Raw genomic sequence first — 19642 nt, 5'->3', positions numbered from 1 at the left:
GAAATTTGTAATTGCGGTGTAAAAAGAGGTTTCTGCAGCAATGGTCAAGTTAACTATAATGCCCTTTCTTCTCTAAACAAACAAAGCTTGCGAGAAGTTGCAGCCCTCTTGGACGTACATTTTGTCAGTAACGTTTTCTGGGAGCACCACTCCGCTAGCGTCCCTAATTTGCCTACCATAAGGCTAATAAATTCTTACAGAGAGCACCTAGATAGCAGGATAACTGTCTTCAACACACCAGGTACCTCACCTGGCGCTCAGGTTTCATTTGAGGAAGACTTGGCGTTAGCTGCTCAAGAGCTAGCTAAAGATGTAGGCATAAGTGTGACAGAGATCTCCACCGAGGCACTCCTTGTAAAAATAGAAGGTGATGGCTGCGTTGTGAGTAGACGCACGACCTGAACAACATTATCATTCGTCATCATTTGCAAAACGCGGCAGCTACATAGCCATAACCTTCATCGCCTTCTCGGTGTGGCGGAGATCTCGGAGGGTTATTTTGAAATAAGAGAGGCTTTTCGGGATTTGATAAAAAAAATTAATGTCGCACGAAGGGATAGGATATCTGTAGGGGACCACGAGATGCCGATTCGCATCTGTCTAGGTCAGATTTGAAATTTTTGCTTGTTGTTCAGGGTCTGCAGTCTGCTGCATCACACTATCCTTGTCCATTTTGTCGAGTAAACCCACAGACAAGGTGGTCAGTTCTGACAAGTAACAGGAGCTTTAATGAGCCTCCTTTGATCCACACTCTTGAGAACATGAAAGCTGATAGCTGCGCACAGGCGAACAGGATGAAAAACGTGCCATTGTTTAACTTCGACTCTGATTCAATAATTCCTGATGTATTGCACATGAAGTTAAGAATAGTTAACCGCCGTGTAGATGGATTGCTTTCAGAAGCAGAAGACAGAGATTACCGTGAAAAAGTCCGCAACCCACGTTGTATGACCATACATGTTCAGGATATCGTTGACGCCATAAACAACTGTGGGATTAAATTTCACGTCTGGGAAGCCAATGAACAAACAAGAGAAAAACATTCACGTCGATATCGAGGGGAGATTGTGAGCGCCTGCTGAAGGCTTTGCCTGAAAAACTGGCCGGGAAATTGCACCCTCAAACAGAGGAAAAAGCTTTGCTCCTTTGGAAGCTTATGCGGAAAATTTTGTACCACCTGGAAAATGATGTCGAAGGTCGCAGCATAGAAAGAGAAACCTCAGAATTCTTTCACACGTTCTTAGAATTAGGAGCCCAAGGTTGCAAAGGCTATTGCGGCGATAGTGTTACGCCGTACATTCATATTCTCGCGCACCACGCTTCCGCAAAGCACGAAAGGTTCAAGTGCCTTGGTTGGTTTTCAAGCCAAGGGTTAGAGAAAAAAAACGACGTGCTAAAGCATCTACACCATGGGAAGTCTAACAAGTGGAATGCAGCCGCTGACGCTCTCAAGCTGGCGAAAAGGCTTGAAGTGAGTGAGAATATCAGACTAAGCCGTGCATATAAAAAGCGGGAACAAGAGTATTGGTTTGAGGGACTTAATCAAGAGACACGGGCGAAGAGGCTACGCTGTGCAGAAGAAAAAGTGAGCGAAGGAAACTGTCTATAAAATGTGGACGACATGGATGCAGGAGAATTGCGCACGGAGCTTCGGGCTATGGGAATGTTGACGAAAGTCAAATCAATAGAAAAACTTCGCAACCTTGTAAGGAAAGAAAGAGAAAAGCAATGATTGTAGCCATAGGAGGAGATAACAGTTATGTGGTGAGATGTGCCTTTTAGTTTTGCGTGTTTCCTCCTATATTTATAGTGCTGTGTTGTACCTCTAGTTTCGAAAGTGCATCACTGCTTGAAGATAAAGAGTACTGTTCCTGATTCCTTATGTAACCTGCCCCTAAAGGAGTGTTCGGTGTGTACTAAAAATAGTGTATTTGTATTATGTGACTGTTTACCTGCCATATATGCCCTGAGCAATTTTTCGGTGTAATATACATGTGATATATGTGCTTTGTATGTATTGCCGTTGTCCCTTTTAAAATGATCGTTTGGCTTGTCTTTTGCGTAAGAAAATTGTGTTATGTAAACAAACCATGGATAACCGATTTATAACGGAATCAGTACAGCTAGAAAAAGTACTTGGGGGGGGGGGGGAGGGTGCTTTGAAAATGAACATGCACACAGGCCTTTAAGTTCTGCGGGGCAGTTGTAAAAATTTTGCAGCGACTTTAAGAAAGCTGATTGGGCGTATCGGGCGTAGATCATATGATACTGGCATCAAGTGCACAATGCGCACAAACAGGCTCGAGAAAAGTGACGAAAGCAGTACTACGCACATTCAATGCCATCATTTATGTTCATTTGTATGTCCTTCTTTGCTGACTCATTTTGTTGGGCAACCGATTAAAAGTTTGCCTTGTTCTTTATTCTTTTCGCAAAGTAATGCTTCTTTTGTATGCCATGTTGCTGTGAAATCTGTTTATTTATATTCATATTCGTTACGTTTGGAGTGCATCGTTCTGGTAGTACATGTAACATGAACACAATGTAATGACGCTATGTGATTCTGACGGTACACATTTTGTTTCCAAATGTTGTATAAAAAGTGTACAATAAAATATTTCATGTCGGCACTATAGCCCTTGTCCTTGCCTTTTTGCGGGGAAGTTATAACCCCTTCCGCACCAGCTTTCAGATAGTGTGACAAGTGCAAGTTTATTGACAGCGACGCCATAAAAATAGACCTATTGCATTTGCTCGATTTCCTCCCCAAAGGTGCAAAGGAGAAAAAAAATATAACCTCCAGTGCTTCGAATATTACTGCAAACGTAACAGATCACTTCCCATGAGTGTTATCGTTACGAAGGCTTCCCCTTTATTCATGGTAATTTGCTGACATTGTGCTTTCCGCTACGTGCTATAATGACATCCCCGCCTGCTATAATGACATCCCCGCCAATTTGATATTCTCATTAACTTTGTAACATAGAATGCAATTCGTGACTTATTTTATTGGTATACATTCCTTTTTAGCGTCTGGTTATTTTTGTTGCGCTCTACCTCTTTACCAAACGCTGCTGCTTCCAAAGTAAGCGATAGTATTGTTCAGTGCAGTATAATTAGTTTTTCACGTGACCACAGAAATCAAAGCTGCCGCAGGCAGAGTAACCTGGGAACTGGGAAAAGCTACAATGAAATAATACAAATTCGTTCCATTACGGGCTGTGAGGGACAGCGCACTGGTTGCGCTTCGAACTAATTCGACCCCCCGGGGTTAAACAGCCGGAGCATTGTTGCATTTCGCGTACGCTGAATTGTGGGCATAGCGGCTGGGTCCTGAGCCGGCCTTACATCACCCGGCACCCTGTGCAAGACTTTGCCACCCCCCCCCCCCCCCCCGCCCGCCTCTCTCTCTTTGAGTGTATTTGTGGGGGTGTTTCTCTTGATTTTTATTGGCCGTCCTAACTGGGGGCACTTCTAGTTTTCATTCTTTTAACAGTCTCAATGTAGTATTTGCACTGGCGTGGGCAGGACACTTAGTTGTTTTTTATTTTTCTTCCCCCTCTAATTTATACCCCTTGACATCCTTTGATCTTGCTATTGGCGGTCAATTTTTTACACGTTTTCATAGCATTTTGAAGAAGATGAATCTTAAAAGCAAGCTGCTTGCGATAACGCAACTCATCTATTATACTGGTGAAATAGAAAAATTTATTGCTTAAAATGATTACAGCCCAGCCTCAAAGGACAGATGCAAACGTTCTTCAAAGGTGGCTCTCAAGACAGTTGCTTCAGACGATTGATATGACATCGCGACTAACCCTGTTAATACGTGGTTAACCCTCTTGCACATGGCGGCCCCTTGCAATGTCACTCTGGGAGGTGCGGGAGAAATAACTGCGATATCATGACATGCAGCGTAGCAGCGACTGGCAGCGTAGCGGCTGACAGCGTCGCAAATTGCGACAGCCACCATATTTACCATTTATATATACCGTTATGAACTGCTTCCTTGATGACGTCCATGTAAAAGCGCTTTTTCGTAGCGCAGAAGTGGACACAATTAAATTCACCAATTTGTTTGCAAAAATGGAAAAAAGTTGACGGTATCTTGCGGTATCTTTAAAAGCGAAGTTTCGTACCTCAAAAGCGAAGCCTCATTTTTTCAGTTGTGTTACACAGGATGGATCCCGGAAATACATCATGCATGCATATTACAGAAGTCAGAATGAAAGAACAGCAAAAAAAAAGTCGCCAATAGCTGCAGCAATAAAAGTATGAATAGTGATCATGCGTGAAATTTTTCATTCATACAGTCATACTAATATATTTTCTATAGAAACGAGCACATTTAATAAAATTAGTTGACCAAAACAAAAGGTTCTGAACCCAGGTTAGAACTCTAAGTGCAAACTCGAGTCACCACAATCGGACAACGCTAGAGTCACTAATTTGAAAGCATTACAGGTGAACGTGACAGTAACAACCTGAACGTCTATCTACACCCTATTTGCTTCTAGACTCCAAATTCTGTGTTCTGCCCGACAACAGCTGAACAACTTCACAATGTTTCTGAGTAAGCTATATCAAATTTTCTTAAATAAGTATTAAAAGATTAAACTTAAACATCTATATCCGCGAATACTTTTTGATGTCGGCCGTTTGAATGCCGCTACGCTCTTTAACAGTAACAAGAATAGGTAAAATTCAGGCGAGCTAGCTCTCATACCCTAATAGATCATGATCACACGCCCCAATAAACTATTTAGATAATAGCAAAGGGCTGACAATTTGCAAAGTTGCTCCACGACAAGCATATATGAACAGCCACGAATACTTTATGTAGCTGCGTTAATGCATGGTCATCGTAACAACCTTCTTTATTTAAAGCTCCGGTCGAGACACTGGGTTCGAGCTCTGACATGTGTTCTTCTTGTCTGCAGGGCAAAAGTCACCCGATAAAAAGGTAAGCGTCGAAATGAACGCAACTTCAGCAGTCCGAACCATTTCTGCAGCGTAGCTCGCTACCGGGCGCCATCTTTCATATTTTAGGCAATATCAGGTTTCAATTAAAAGGCATCAGGAAGCTTCTTGATCAAAGCTATGCCAGATCGTTTCACACCATTTTAAACACCATATATTAGAATAGCTAAAACCGGGAAGCATTTTCGATATCTATCCGTGTTACGGTGCTATACAGTTTCAATGTCTGGAAAAATGCCAAAACTTTGGCCCCCTCCCGTAGGCAGCATCGTATAATATTCAAACGCGCTGGGAAGCTCGTGTATTAAGAGCTCAGGACTGAAACTTTGGCACATTCCTCAGCTAAGTGTATATTACACAAATCCCCGAAGCATTTTTTAGGTGCTTTTGTTAACGTTTTATGATTTTTTTTGTACCCCTTCCCATTCAGTTACGCTCTCTGTCGCCGCCACTGCCGGTATATGGCGCAAGTAGTATATGTCCCAGAAAGCTGGGCATGCAGCAGATCTAGGCAGTACTAGAGCCACACAGAGACATAAAATTCACTCGGAGACCACGTAGAAACACCACAAGCTGGTCTTAAGAAGAGGAAAATACCATTGCATCTAGTGCAGTCAGCAAGGCCTATCTTTATCTTTGCTCATGTGGGCTCATGTCTGGAATGCATGTTCATATGAAGAAACTTAGCAGAGCAAGTTTCTGAAGAGTCATTTTGCTCTTCTGAACTCTGTCGCAAAATATAAAATGCTATGCAGGGATTCAGTTTTACACTTCTATTTTTTTTTATATACGCACTGGCAGAACCGTCCCAGGAGAGCTGCGCCCTTGGCAGAACTGAAAGCCCGGAGCCAAGCACAACTTACGGCTGCCCACAGATCACCCCAGCAATCACCCCTCTACAAGTGCAACGCTCTGCAAAAAAGAAGCGCCGGGATGATGAGAGGGTACGGTTACAAGAGGACGTGGAAAAATTGAGCAACTCATCAAGGATGACAGAGACCAGTCCTCTCTGTATGGCCAAATTGTGGCCCACAAGCTGCGCATTTGCCCAAAAGAACGCAAGCAAGAAATGGAGCTTGAACTACTGTAATTTATTTCGAAGTACACATTTAATGAAACGGAGTGAAGTTCAATAAATAACGCATTTTCAGTAGCACATAGCAGCACGAGCACAGAGCATGAAGGCGCGAAAACAGAACAAGCATTGAACTTCAACTTAAATCGGAGAATTTCCAAGCCACTGCATACACACCCACTGAAACAAACAGAACAACCAGCAGGGCTTCAAGGAAAATTTTGTAACCCTGGTAGGCATTTTTTTTTTTTCAGGGAGTATGTATGCATTGCTTTGGCAGTTCTCCGAATTGAAGTTGAAGTTCAGCGCTGGTTTTGTCTTCATGTCTTCACGCTCTGTCCTTATGCCACTACATGCTGCTGAAAATGATGCAACACTAATTGCTTAGGTAGCTTGTTTCATTCAAAAAACTAATTTTTCGTCGAATCGAGTGCAACGGGTTAGAGCGGACAGAGTAGCAGGCAGCAAAGAGCGAATGCGATTCTTTTTCTTGCGTTTCAGTTTGATATGATACACCACTGAACCCTTTTGAAGCTGAAAGTGTGGCAGTATGCGCGTTTTGTGTTTGTATTTAGTAGAAGGTCGGTACATATCATGAACAAGAAAGATTACAAGACGAACATTCTACCAAGGTAGATGAGGCAAAAGGCACTTCAGACACACCTGACAAGGCCTCGCCTCCTGGCACACTGAACACTTAATTCTAAGGGATATTACTATACAAAACAAATTTTATACAAAAAACAACACAGGTAATCAATGGGCACACAGCACAATGCATAAAATAGTGGGGCCACCAGAGTGAAATGCACTTGAAGTATACAAAATTCAAGACAATAGTAACAAATAGTATTATAGTACAAAGGCTCCAAGCAAGTTATAGGTAAATTGATGGTATCACCTGCTAAATAAATATGATAGAATTGAACAAGATAGGAGTGGCCATGGTTACATAATGAGATCCAAAATGTGTGAATACCTTCTACATCTTCGGTGGTGCTGGAAGCCCGGTGTGTGCCCACTGCCATGGCACAACACCTTCTTTCATAAAGTATCGTGCGAAAATGTTTCTGGTTTCGGCAGCAGCTGCTTTATGGTTCCTTGACTGTGTGGGTTCCAAGTCGAGGAGGGCATCGGACTCACCTTCTGACCTCCACTGACCTGGGACAACATTTCCATAATCACCTTCTTCGTCTGCATAGCCCGGTGGACAATATGGTATGTTCTTTGTCGCGGAAAGAAAGTTATGCAGAGCACAGCATGCTAAAACAGCAAATGCTGCATTACGAGGCAGGAGGTTCAACGGGAGCAGAAGAACTCTCCACCGAGCAGTCAGGATGCCAAAGGCGTTTTCCACAATGCGTCTGTAATAAACACAGTAAATCCATGGTAATCATCTGTCAACTTGTCATAGATGTTTGCATTGTCATTGCGCTCCAGACAGAAGTATCAAACATTGCTAAATTTCACTGGATAAAGTAACTAGCATTATATATTGCAGCCACCAGTTGTACAGGCCAGGTGTAGCATATCTATCTGACTTGGTGAAGGCCTTTATCTTCACCGATCTGCTTCTTCTATGAAACAAATTCTTTTTCCTCTAAGTACCTCAAGTACTATGCAAAATACTGGAGTAAATTTAGCTACTGAGACAAATATTCCTTATGAAACAATGCCAGAAATTATGTAGTTTATAGTTCAGGAGACTATTTTGTTTTCTTGTAAATGATAAAGGCATGCCCAGCTTACAGAATGTCATTCAATACCTTGCTCTACTGAGCCTGTACTTCAATACCCTCTTGGTAGTCTCCACGTTCTTGCCGGGGTAAGGACGCAAGAAATCTTGCCTCAGCTGAAAAGCTTCATCCCCGACGAAGACGTGTGGCGCAACTATTTGGGTCTTTGGAAGGCATGCTGGTGCTGGCTAGTTCGCAGCGTTATGGGCGAGATTTTTCCAAACGTGCACTCCTTGAAGACGCCTTCATCGCTGTGTCGCCCAGGAGCGCCAGCGTCCACCATCAAAAACCTGTACTTTGCGTCAACTACAGCCATAAGCACGTTATAGAATGTGCCCTGAAAAATGCATAACACAACATATGCATCAACAAACCCAGTATTCGTTACAGAGTCTGGACAAGTTATAATAACTAACTGCACTGAGCGAACCGTACCTTATAGTTGAAAAAATTGCTACCGGAAAGTGGTGGTGCTGTTATTTGTACGTCTTCCCGTCAACTGCACCAACACAGTTGGGAATATTCCAGCGCTTGCCAAAATCATCCGAAGTTTCTTGCCATTTCTCAGGCCCTGGCTCCTAGATAGCAGAGAGAAAAAAAAAGATTTGTGGAGGATCTAGTTTTGTATGCCAATGAAATGCCATAACTCGTTTTACTTTTCACATTACTTCATTTCAGCCACTACAAAACTTTTCAGATGGCTCTTTAGAATGACAGATTGAACTGATGGCTTTCCGGAAGGAATCATATATGCAATATTTTCTATTTAATTTCCACAACAGCAGGCACCGATAAAATAAGGCAAGCAGTACTCACTGGAACATACAGTGGCTCCAAATACTTCCAGATAATTCTGCAAGAGTCATGGATCACCTTTCTGCATGTCGATGGCACAATTCTAAACACCATGGCCACCTGTTTGATGGCCATTCCTGAGGAAAGGTACCTTCATACAAAGAAAAATTGTAACGTGCATAAGAACATAGGTGTTGTCACGAGCGCTGCAAGTACCTGAAAGTGATAACCAGCCTCTCTTCAGAGCAGAGAGGCTCCCTGCAAAGCAACTGGTGTTCCAAATCCCTTTTGATGATCCTATGCAGCTCATCGAACTGCTGCGGGGACATTCTGTAGTATTGGAAGAACATGTGCGGGTCCTTCCTCATGAGTTTATACTGAAATCACGACAGAAAACAAAAGTAAGCTGTCAGCGGTATACGTCTATTTCATGAAAAAGTTACAATTTTTGTTCTACTCATTTATTCCACTTCACTGGATTCTTGGCAAGGAAAATGACACGAAAAACTACGGCTCTTTTTTAACGCCCGTTTTTCTAAGGGTTGTACAGTTAGTCTCTTCTACAAGCAAAGCTTTTCCTTCACTATTTTAGTTGTCAATAGCGCGGTATCGGGAGCGGTGCGCAGCAAACACGTGAACACATGCCCTTGTTAAATAATAAACACCTTCCCGGAGAATCCTGAGCTCCCGACTGCGTTTCATGGCCCATGCGGAACGGAGGGCGAAGCTGACATGACTGACGGTACTATGACGCTTTCGCGGCAATATTTCTTCATATACACCAGATTAAAATCGCTCAGGATGATGAACTAAAAAAGCCCTTATTTCGAGCACAACCGCGGGCCACAGGAGCCTGTAATCGCATTTTTTATGCCTACCTAAATGTTATCAACGTATATTCACGACGTCCAGCTGGTACCCTGACCGTGCAATTAATTGAAAACATGCTGCAAGAGCTGCCTGATCTATGATGTTCTCCAAACAGTGGAAAATCTGATGCCCACGGCACGTGAAAGCAGGCAAAGGTAAAATTTTTAGGCGGAGATATCGGCTACTTGAGGATTCCGCCTGCACCGGAGCATATTGCACGAGTAGCAGGAGAGGTCAATCGGCCAACCACTAGCAATAGCCAAAACGTACTTACCGAGGTGTGGTACTCGCCCTCCTTTTTTCACGCCTCCCATACGGGATGGACCCAGAATCTCCTTTTTCTGCTCCTCTTCTCTTCAAGTTTTCTCATCTTCATGAGGAGTAACTTCTTCGCAGAAGTAGGCGACAGAGTACCCCCGTGGGGAGAGACGAATCTAAAGAGTAGCGAAAGGCTCAACCACAGCTGAAACAAAAAAGAAATCGACAGGACGAAGGATGACCCCAAGAGCTGCTCGCATCTGTTTACCTCGTCTGCACAGTGTAGCCATCTAGCATGCGCGCTCCGCTTAAAGGAGCACAAAATACCAAAATATTCTAAAGAGTTGCTAAAGTGAATCGTAAACAATTGTTTAGAACGTTTCTTTTGTATTTAGTTCCTATAAGCAAAGAAGAATTGTTTCTAAATATTATTTATTAATTTTCTTCTGGCGAAAATATTTTCATCCCGTCTGGCCACACTGAGGCGGCATCCGCTAGTTCTTCGCTCCATGTATCCGCAACAAGCGAACTCGGCTCGCCGAGCAACCGCGGCGCTTTCTGCCGCGCGAACATCGTCGGAAAAAACGTCGCATGTATCCCGGGCAACAGGGAGTTTCGCCGACATAGAGTTTCTCCAACATGGAGTTTCTCGAAATAAGCGTTTATCCAAAGGGAAGTTTCTCCAACATATAATGTCTACATGGAGTGTCTCTAACATAGAATTTCTCCACGCAGTGACGAAACGCTTCGCGAGTTCTACCTTGAACGATTAATAACTGGACGCCCCTCTACAGTTTTAGCCCAACACAGTGCTGTGCGTGTGCGTTTAATTCATCTCAAATGAACTAATCACGCGCACAACCTAGACCCATTTCTTATTGTGTAAATAGTTTGCATATATTACTTCACCCCCTATCCTCTTTTCCTGTCCCCTCACCTCTTTCATTCAATTTCTCCATTCTGCCTGCTATCCTTTATTTCCGCTGCCCCAGGTCAGGTGCTTCAGTATCAGTGGCAGATGCCGGGGCTAGCAAAAATCTTTTCCTTCCTTTTTATTATTATTTTAATAAAAACCACTACCACCACCACCATAAAATTCTTATGCAATAATAACCCTCCTCACATAACTGAAAATCTGAACGAGCACACTTCTCCATCAGCACCTGACGAAATGAACACGAACGCAGCTGTTAATCTATGTTTTGTGCCTCAGCAAGTGTGCGTACTCAAAAAATAGGCCAGTTTTGTTTGTCATTAGTTTGTTGTAGCAGCGAGTGATGATTAAATGCCGGAGGCAATTTTTTTTATTTGTACCATGCCGTGGACCATACAAGCGCTGGGTCCAAGCAAGGGTAAAGAACAAATCAAGAATCAAAAAATCCTTAACATAAATTGGTTTCGTACACAAATGCAAAGTCGCTTTCACATAATGAGGGCAAATTAGCGCGTACATGCTCACCACTATGCCGAATATTGTACAGCGCAGGTAAAAACAACGGTAAACATGAAAACCGTTAATCATTTATAAGTCTCGGTTAATATTTTCTCAAAGTAATCCCTCTGTCCGACATTTTCTTGTAAGTTGTTCCAGTGTCTAATGGCGCTGGGAGATAGGGCAAATTGAACTGCGTTAGTGCAGGCAATGTATCGTGAAATAGCTAAGTTATGGGTCACAATCTCATTGCCCCTCCAAATGAGGTTCAAGATGTACATTTTCTTCATGAGCGCTGGAGGATAACGGTGCCGCATATAAAATGCTGCTCCTTATGAGTGCGCGTACTATCTGTGAGAAAACAAATGACATGCATAATATGAAGCTATACCCATTCCATCCTTACTAATATTTTTCGATACGAATTGCGTAAAGAATGGTATGGTATGGTATCATTATGATTCCGCTTGAATTTGTTGCATCAATCCTCGGGCTAGAGTTGAAAGAATCAAGGTTCAGACGGAATCCCAGAGATGTCGTTCACTGGCGCACACCAAGGTGGTGAAAGTATTCCCGAATACGTTCATCAAAAATTTTCAACAATCGTTGGGCGCAGAGCATTCCGATTGATGTCATAGCATTTCTCTTTGCAAAAAGCTTGCGTGTTTTATTCAAGCTGGTGGCTAGCTTGGCAGGGGGCCGCGGATCAGTGACAGACACACACCTTCAATTGCATGCTTGAGACAACATTTTCTCATGGGGGCCGGTTGAGGTGTCCACCGAGATGGCGCGATGTGAGTTAGGAGGTACCGCCTCCGCCGCAGTGGCTCACTGGTTAGGGCGCTGGGCTACTGATCCGGAGTTCCTGGGTTCGAACCCGACCGCGGCGGCTGCGTTTTTATGGAGGCAAAGCGCTAAGGCACCCGTGTACTCTGCGATGTCAGTGCACGTTAAAGATCCCCAGGTGGTCGAAATTATTCCGGAGCCCACAACTACGGCACCTCTTTCATCCTTTATTATTTCACTCCATCCTTTATTCCTTCCCTTACGGTGCAGTTCAGGTGTCTGACAATATATGAGAGATTCTGCGCCATTTCATTTCCCCCAAACATGCACAGACATCACACAGCGCACATTCACCTTTGCGTTTCGGCTCCATCGAAACGGGGCAACAGTGGTTGGGTTCGAACACAGGTACTACGGCTCAGATGACGAGCGCCCTAACCACTGAGCCACGCGGCGGCAAGATCCTGACGCCTAGAAAAAAATATTAATCTGGATTAGCCCAGCTAATCCAGGATATAGAAAGCGACAGCGAGATTTAGATCTCAAATGACCCATGAAGCCGGTTGTGCTCCTCTCCTTTAGTGAAAATGGACGGTCTTTGCAAAGTTGTCAACGCCAATGAACTCTATGAACGCCGTCGGCTCGCTTGTTTTGTTTGGTTTTTGAGGAAAGGAAATTGCACAGTAACCGTCTCACATATCTCGGTGGAATCCCTGGGGAGGGGGGGGGGGGGCGCTGCGAGCTGTCGAAGAGAGCGGACGCATGTCGCATGGGCTCCGCGATTTTTCGAAGCTTTCGACGTTGCAAATCCACCGGGCCAATAAATTGTTTGGCAAGATCGACGAAGACAAGCTTCAAGACCACGAGGACACCGAATTCAGCCCGGTAGGCCCACTTTTTGGACTTTTATCAGATTTGGAAGTCACGAACTCGTGGCCAGGGAGCTAAGCCTAACGCGAGGCTTAGCGGACCCGGCACCCGAGCGGGCGACTTCTGTTCGGTAGGTCCACTTTTTCGACTTTTATCGGTTTTGGAAGTCACGCCCTCGTGGCCGGGGAGCTAAGCTTAACGCGAGGCTTAGCGGACCCCGCACCTGGGCGGGCGCCCTGTCATGCCGAAGTCCTTCGGGGAAGACAGGAATGAAATCTCTGGCACCAAACAACTTTGCCGCAAACAATTTTGGGGCTGGACAAGCCCAAGACCAGGCGGAAACTCAAGAGATGGAGGCCGCGCCGGCGACCACGTGTTCCGGCACGCAGGGAGCGGGGAACGGCCCCGAAGGCGCCATGGAAGACGCTAGCATGGAACAGGACATCAGCGACGACGAGAGCCTGGTGCGAGACGAAGAAAGAAATTGGCAGATATACCATACCAGACGATACAAGAAAAGAATCAAGTGCGCTGCCAACGGCGACGCCATTTTGAAGCCAGAGGGGCCCCACGCGATAAAGAACAATGGCAAGATGGCGCCGGCAGAGGAAGCTACCGGCGGGATGATGCAATCTGTCGGAGGGCGCACGCCGGCTCAAGGAGTTAAAGCAGGAGCGCTGCGGCAGCCGAGGCAGAAGCTTCCGCCGCTCCCGATGGACGACGACAAGATCATTATCCGACCCCGTGGAGGACTCAGAGTTCTGGAAATGAAGCCGTATCAAGTCAGGTGTGCCATCGTGGAAGCATGTGGAGGACGAATCAAGGAGGAGGATTTTCTGGTCAGGCTCCGACCGAGCTCGAACATAGTGATCGCGAGCACCTATGAAGAAGAAGCCGCAAACGAAATACGCAAGATCACGCACTTTCCTTTTGGACGAATGAGCTACCCAGTACAGGCATATGTGTCAATGCCAGGCGGCGTCAAGCGCGCGGTAATTCGCGGATTGCCAGCGGGCATGCAATCGGACGTACTGGAGCTGAAATTAAGGCTACGTACTCAAGGGGTCGAGGTCCTAGCAGCACAAATGCTGGGCAAGACCGATACAGCACTCATCATCTTCGACGGTCCAAGCATTCCGAAGTGGGTCATCTTCAGCGCCGGAGAGTACAAGACCTACCCATACAGGCCAACGAGACAATGCTGTTATGTACGCGGCCAGCAGGAACACCGATTGGACGTATGCCCCACGCCCGAGTCGAGAACCTGCAGACGCTGCGGAATCAGCAATCCCATCGACGGACACCAATGCCAACCGGAATGCATGGTATGCGGAGGCGAACACGTGATCGGCACCAGAGTCTGCAGGATGCGGCTCAAGGCCGCTGAGGAGCTACGCGGGCGCCCGCCGCGCGGCAGCCATGGCCAGCAGCAGCAGCAGCAGCAGCGACGGGGCCGGAGCAGGAGCAGGAGACGCCGACCTAGGTTGTTCAGCTCAGAGGGTGACGAGAGTCAGTCCCGGAGTCTGGGTGGCAGCCAGGATGGGGCTGGAACCAGTCACGGAGCCGGAGCAGGGGCCGTAGCCGGGGACAGAACCGCAGCCAAGGAGGAGGCAGACCCAGGCATGAGTCCTTTCCACCACTGGAAAAGCAAAACAACCAGGGGCCGCCGAAACAACAACAGCAGCAGAAGAAAGGCGGAGTCAAGGTGAACTGGGGAGCAGGCCCTCCCAAATCACTCTTTCCGCACTCTGGACAATAGAACAATGACACGCAACTAATAGAGGAAAACAAGGCGCTCAAAAGATAACTAGAGCTAAGCCGCGAGGAAACCAGGCAACTAAAGAAAAGGATCGAAGATTTAATATGAGAGTTACAGACACAAAGAATGGACAACCCACCAAGAACGCCACCCAGCACCGTGCCCAAACAACAGATACATCAAACACAGTCAAGAGAAAAGGGTCTAGAAGAAAAGATGGAAAGCTTTCGCAAAACATGCAGGAACCGATTGGACAGATGCAACAAAAATGGCGCTGCAGGAACAGAATTTTCTCAGCTACATAAAAAGTAAAAAAGCACAGAAAATCACGAGCGAAGCCAAGGACAGGCTTTATCACAAAAAATGATTAGGATCCGATAGCTAAAACAACAACAATAACAATACAGCATGGCCGGACAAAACACACTAAGCATATACCGGCGCAAGCAGGGACTCCTGCAGCAGCACATAAACACACAAAACGCACCCCCAGACATCATCATGTTGCAAGAGACAAATGTCACGCCAACACTCGGAGGGTATACATGCCAGGAGAAGTGCCATACGGCGACACTAAGTAGCAACAAACTAGTAACCATAGCACATTGCGAAATACCGGATTCCGGGATAGAACACGTGATAACTGAGGTGATACCCAAGAAAAAGCATAATGCAAAAAGTACGTTCATAGTAAACTTATAAAGCCCGCCCAGACAAAAAAAAATGGCACCTTTAGCAAACTTTTCGCGGGGGCAGGCAGGTTAGAAAAATCCAACACCCTTTTGATAGCAGGGGACTTTAACGTGAGGGACCCCACCTGGGGGTATCAGAAAGGAGACAGCAAGGGGTAGCTAGTTTGCATGATCGCAGAGGACACAAACTGCACCCTCATACCGGAAAAAAATCAGCCAACGCATCTAGGCAACAGCATTAGCCTAGATACCTGCCCCGACTTAACGTACGTTAGAGGAGCAAAACAGGTCAAATGAGAAAACTTTCTGGAGAACCTAGGCAGGGATCATTACGTACTGAAGACAACTATAGAAGCCGAGAACATCAAGAGGAAGATTTGCACATCCCACATAACAGACTGGGGCGCCTTTCAGAAGAACAGTAGACACATGAAGGAGGAGATTACTTCAATAGAAGAATGGTGCTGACAGCAAAAGCAAATACAAAAACAATACATGCAATAAATAGAAAGAACGGAAGAAACGCCGGAAGTGGACCCGCGGCTACTCAAGCTATGGGAATCGAGACGCGGGCTGACCAAGAGATGGAAAAAACAGAGGATAAACAAGAAGCTAAAGAAGAAGATCGCTAAGGTCACCCAGAAGGCAGAGGAATACGCAGCGCAATTGGCAAGACAAGGCTGGCAGCAGTTTAGCAGCTCACTAAAGGGCACGTTCAGCACAGCCAAAACGTGGCGTATACTCAAGGCACTCCTGGACCCAACTAAAACCAAAGCTGCAAGCAACAAGGCAATTCAAAAGCTCGTCCATCAATAGGAGGGACAAGACGAGTAATTACTACAGGAAGTCCGGATCAAATGTTATGGCCGGGACAAGCCGCGAGAATACAAAGTGGACTACCAGGGAACGAAAAACCCCGAACTCGACAAGCCAATTACAAGAGAAGAGGTGTATGCCGCCATCAGAGCAGTCACCAAAAACACGGCAGCAGGAGCCGATAAATTTAAGAACTCATTGATCCTCAACCTCAGCGATGAAGCAGTGACCCAACTCACGGACTACCTCAATACACAGTGGGAAGCGGGCACGGTACCAAAAAAATGAAAGCACGCAGAAGTGGTAATGATACCCAAACCAGGCAAGAAGCTACAGATAGAAAACTTGCGGCCCACCTCGCTAACCTCATGTTTCGGCAAGCTTTACGAGAGAGTGGTCACCAAAAGAATACAGCAACGCCTAGAAGACAACGAGCTGTACCCCCACAGTATGTTCGGCTTTCGGACGAACCTGTCAACACAGGATGTCTAGCTACAAATTAAGGAAGAGATCCTTAACAAGATCCCGAAAGCAGGCGAAAACATCATCATGGCCCTCGACATCAAAGGGGCTTTTCACAAAGTCAGCCAAGGAGCCATCATGGAAGAGCTGATCAAGACAAACTGCGGCACGAGAGTCCACGATTACGTGAGGGCATTCTCGTCAAAGCGCACGGCGACAGTAGGACTCGGAGACCTGCGGAGTGATACCTTTGACATGCCTAACAAGGGTACCCCGCAAGGCTCGGTCATTTCGCCAATTCTCTTTAACATCGCGATGATCGAGCTAGCTCAGAAACTGAACGAAATCGAGGGCATCCAGCACGCCATGTATACGGATGACATCACGGTCTGGGTAAATCAGGGATTACTGGTACAAAAAGAAGAAAAGCTTCAGAAGGCGGCAACATGCGTCGAACGATACGTCAAGGAGACAGGCCTCGCGTGCTCAACCGAGAAATAGGAAATTCTGAGGATTGGAAAGAACACAACCAAGGAAGAGATAGAAGTGTATCTGGAAGGTCAACTCATATTAGAGAAGAACATAATACGCATCCTCGGCATGTGGATCAAGAGCGGCAAACGGTGCGGACGCACGCCAGGCCTGCTTAAGCAATCGACGGAGCAAGTCAGCAGGATGATCACGAGAGTGTCGCAAAGAAGGAGTGGCATGAAGGAAGAGTACACGATCCAGCTGGTCAGGAGCCTGGTGGTCAGCAGGGTCACGTACTCACTCCCGTACCACAACATGACGCAACAAGAGAGAGAACAAGCGGAGACTCTCCCCAGGAAAGCATACAAGACGGTGTTGCATCTGCCCAGAAACACGTCGAACGACCAGCTGCTCAAGCTAGGTATTCACAACACGTTTGAAGAGCTCAAGGTGGTACAACTGGGGGCGCATCTGCACAGGATCCAGCAGTGAACCACCGGCAGGGCGCTCCTTAAAAGATTAGGCTACAAAAACATAAAAGAAACGGAGGATAGGATGGCTAACATGCAGGAATCTTTTCGCTAGACACTGAAAGCAGACCTCCTACCGAGGAATATGGACCCGAATCTGCATGCGGCCAGAAGACAAGCGTGAGTAGAATACGTATAAAAACACCTGGCCACTAAAAACAACGTGGTATACACGGATGCAGCGCTATACCCGTGAGACCACAACACCAAATAACAGAGTTGCGGCAGTGACCGTGGATCACATGAGAGAGCTGATAAGCAGCGCAACCCTAAGGAGCTGCACGGTAACAGAGGGGGGGGGGGGAAGCGGCTGTAGCTCTAGCATCGGCGGAGGGTTACCATAGAAACAGATCCTTGATAATACTCACAGACTCCAAAGAAGCATGCAGACACTACACGCCAAGTAGAATCAACAAAGGGGAGCTGCGAATCCTCCTCGAGCAGGGCTTCCGAGCGGAAAGATACAGCATACGATTTTCTGGAGCCGGGTCACACCGGAATAGAGGGTAACCAGAAAGCCGACAGTCTGAATCACGAGCTCACATACCGAGCGGGACAGTCAATGGACCCGGATACCACTTTCACGGTGGAACCAACGTACGCGGAAATACTAAACCATCACAGAGGCAAAACGATAATATATCCACCACCCCACCCATCTTTGACACATGAAGCAGTCGGCTAACGAAAGCTGCAGACAGGAGCATTCTCAAATCTACACATCCTACATATGTTTCCCAGTAAATCGAGGGACATATGCCCATTGTGTGGGGCCATCCCAACACTATATCACATCACATAGGATTGCAGAAATAACTTCTCTTTCCACAAAGAAGAAAAACCCAGTGCGGAACAGTAGGAGGGCCTGCTCACCAGCGGCGTGCTCACAGTCCAAAAAGGATTGGTGCAGCACGCTCTCAAAGAGGCCAGGCTCAGCGGTGCTCTGGAATAGGGGCGCTTACCACTCAAGACGACGGAGTCTTCAGTAAAATATGAAGACCTCTGTTAGCCGCTGAAAGCTGCAGATAGAGCAATTTAGTTTTTTCCATCCATCCATCGGTGGAGTTCCGAACCGCGCCGCAAAACAAGCCCCGCCGCGGTGGCTCAGTGGTTAGGGCGCTCGACTACTGATCCGGAGTTCCCGGGTTCGAACCCGACCGCGGCGGCTGCGTTTTTATGGAGGAAAAACGCTAAGGCGCCCGTGTGCTGTGCGATGTCAGTGCACGTTAAAGATCCCCAGGTGGTCGAAATTATTCCGGAGCCCTCCACTACGGCACCTATTCTTCCTTTCTTCTTTCACTCCCTCCTTTATCCCTTCCCTTACGGCGCGGTTCAGGTGTCCAACGATATATGAGACAGATACTGCTCCATTTCCTTTCCCCAAAAACCAATTATTATTATTATTATTAAAACAAGGGATAAAGGAGGGAGAGAAGGACGAAAGACAAAACTGAAAATTGAAATCTGGATTTTGGGGAAATAATAATAATTGGTTTTTGGGGGATAGGAAATGGCGCAGTATCTGTCTCATATATCGTTGGACACCTGAACCGCGCCGTAAGGGAAGGGATAAGGGAGGGAGTGAAAGAGGAAAGGAAGAAGGAGGTGCCGTAGTGGAGGGCTCCGGAATAATTTCGACCACCTGGGGATCTTTAACGTGCACTGACATCGCACAGCACACGGGCGCCTTAGCGTTTTTCTTCCATAAAAACGCAACCGCCGCGGTCGGGTTCCCGGGTTCGAACCCTTGAAAGGATGGCCCTACATGCCGACGAGGTGAGGAGACGAGTCCGTTGGGAGTTCAGAACAGCCTTCTGGATTTCCGCAATCGTGTTGTGAATCCCAAGTGCAAGCAGCGTAATGGGTGATGTAAACATGGGAACGGCCAGAGCTGCTTTAAAGAGGATACGGATAAGGATATCGATCCTACTCTCGGCGGTGCGATCAACATTGTGGTATGGGAGACCATACTGGAATCGACTCATGGCCAGGACCGTGACGAGGCCGATGGTGTCATTCTCGCGCATGCCCTTGCGATGTCCAGTGATGCGTCGCACCATACGTTCGATATTGAGCATAGGCGTGCGTAGAGTGGTAATCGTGTTGGTGG

Source organism: Amblyomma americanum, chromosome 8 (genome assembly GCF_052857255.1).
Source record: "Amblyomma americanum isolate KBUSLIRL-KWMA chromosome 8, ASM5285725v1, whole genome shotgun sequence".
In the NCBI taxonomy this organism is placed as follows: Eukaryota; Metazoa; Arthropoda; class Arachnida; order Ixodida; family Ixodidae; genus Amblyomma; species Amblyomma americanum.
This window is presented reverse-complemented; position numbering follows the sequence as displayed.